This window comes from Schistocerca americana, chromosome 1, assembly GCF_021461395.2.
Source record: "Schistocerca americana isolate TAMUIC-IGC-003095 chromosome 1, iqSchAmer2.1, whole genome shotgun sequence".
Classification (NCBI taxonomy): Eukaryota; Metazoa; Arthropoda; class Insecta; order Orthoptera; family Acrididae; genus Schistocerca; species Schistocerca americana.
In genome coordinates this window covers 159,856,259-159,858,445 of record NC_060119.1, presented here as the reverse complement: position 1 = coordinate 159,858,445, position 2,187 = coordinate 159,856,259, and the positions used below count along the sequence as shown (strand labels likewise).

Sequence of the window (2,187 nt, the reverse complement as noted above, 5' to 3'; positions counted from 1 at the left end):
AAAACGGGGCGTAGAATATCGTCGGCGTACCACCGTGCTGTAAGGTTGATGCAAGTGACAACCAAAGAGATTCTGCCATGAAGAGAAGTGGCAGCCCAGAGCACCACACATTTCCTGCTTCCATAATTTTGTGGTCGCCGGCCGGTGTGGCCGAGCGGTTCTAGGCGTTTCAGTCTGGAACCGCGCGACCGCTACGGTCGCAGGTTCGAATCCTGCCTCGGGCATGGATGTGTGTGATGTCCTTAGGTTAGTTAGGTTTAAGTGGTTCTAAGTTCTAGGGGACTGATGACCTCAGATGTTAAGTCCCATAGTGCTCAGAGCCATAATTTTGTGAGAGTCATCAGCGAGAAAAAGTTTTGTAAATGTTTGAAATTAAGTGTAATGTTCGTTGCAAGTCTCTAATTGCTCTTATTCTCAAACAATGGGTAATTGATGTGTGGGTATCCTCACGTTGTTGGCTGAAGTGCTTTTTCATCCCCATCCCCACTCCTTTGATACGTGGGTGGTTCTTACACGACAGTCAGTGAAATGTATACAGAGTTTGATTGAAATCGGTCCGGTGGCGTAGGAGAAGATGTGGAATACATCGAGTTTTGTAATTTGTGTGAATTTACTGCAACCAGTTGCTTTCATAGGCGTTTGTTTTCCCACGATCACATTTCAGGATGCTTGGTACTTCATTTTCAGATGTTTAAATTTATCCAAGTGTTGGTAAAATTATTTCTATACAAATGGGGTTACAGAATTTCGCACTGGTAGTTTTTAAGACTAAAAGTAAAAGTAAGCTCCTCCCGAACAGGCCATGAAGACCCAGCGGTACCGACCGGCCGCCGTGTCATCCTCAGCCCATAGGCGTCATTGGATGCGGATATGGAGGGGCATGTGGTCAGCACACCGTTCTCCCGGCCGTATGTCAGTTTCCGAGACCGGAGCTGCTACTTCTCAATCAAGTAGTCGCCTCAGTTGGCTTCACAAGGGCTGAGTGCACTCGGCTTGCCAACAGCTCTCGGCAGACCGGATGGTCACCCATCCAAGTGCTAGCCCAGCCCGACAGCGCCTAACTTCGGTGATCTGACGGGAACCGGTGATACCATTGCGGGAAGGCCGTTGGCAGTTTTTAAGACAGCTATTCCAAAACGTAGTAAGTATAAAAACAATGTTCACTACACGTAAATATATGTAAACATGTGAACCTGCGGTGAACATATAATGAGTGTGTTCACCAAAACACATGGTTTGAGGCATAATTTGTTGGTGTAGGCTTTCGGGTTCCATTCATGTCATTCATATCGGTGTGTTACCTCATAAATATTAATGTCACGGTCGCCATCATTTTGACAGCAAGTTACAAGCTCAAGGAAATACATCGATGGAAAAAAATGACAATACCGAACCATAATTAATGCAAGGTAATGAAATTTTGGAAATACATTTGTCTAGGTAACATATAGAAGTGATTAACATTGCAATATCACAGGGAGAGACAAGCCATAGCTAATGTGAAGTGTTGCTACATTAATAACCGGTGTAACCGCCAGAATGTTGAATGCAAGCATGCTAACGTGCATGCATTGTGTGGTGCAGGTGCCGGATGTCGGTTCGTGCAATGGAGGTACACGCCTATTGCACTTGGTCAGTCAATACAGGGCGTTTAATGGCGTTTCTAGACGACGCTGGAGTTGTCTGATGATGTCCCAAATGTGCTTAATTGGAGACTGATCTGGTGATCGAGCAGGCCAAGGCAACGAGTCGACACGCTGTGCAGAATGTTTGGCAACAACAGCAGTGTGTGGGCCAGAGTTATCATACTGGAAACCAGTCTCTGGAATGCTGTTGATGAACGGCAACACAACAGATCGAATCATCGTTCAGGATAAGTGGGAGAACCACGAAAGTGCTCCTGCTGTCATACACTATCGTATTACGGACCATAACTCCAGGTATAGGTCCACTGTGTCTAGACTGCGGGCAGGTGTGTCTAGACTCACCTGGACTCATTCTAACCAACTCAGAGCTATCACTGGCACCGTGGCAGAATCAGTTTTCGTCAAAAAACGCAACAGACCACCACTCTGTCCTCCAATGAGCTCTCGCTTGAAAGCACTGAAGTCGCAAATGACGGTGGTTTGGGGTCACTGAAACCCAAACCACAGGACGTCTGGCTGGGCGCTGTCCTTGAAATGATCA

The 2,187-nt window shown here is 46.5% G+C and overlaps 1 pseudogene; it reads right to left on the bottom strand.

Annotated features, from left to right (window-relative positions):
* Positions 1 to 994: 994 nt before the first annotated feature.
* LOC124556613 lies at positions 995 to 1,112 on the bottom strand (annotated as a pseudogene).
* Positions 1,113 to 2,187: the final 1,075 nt, after the last annotated feature.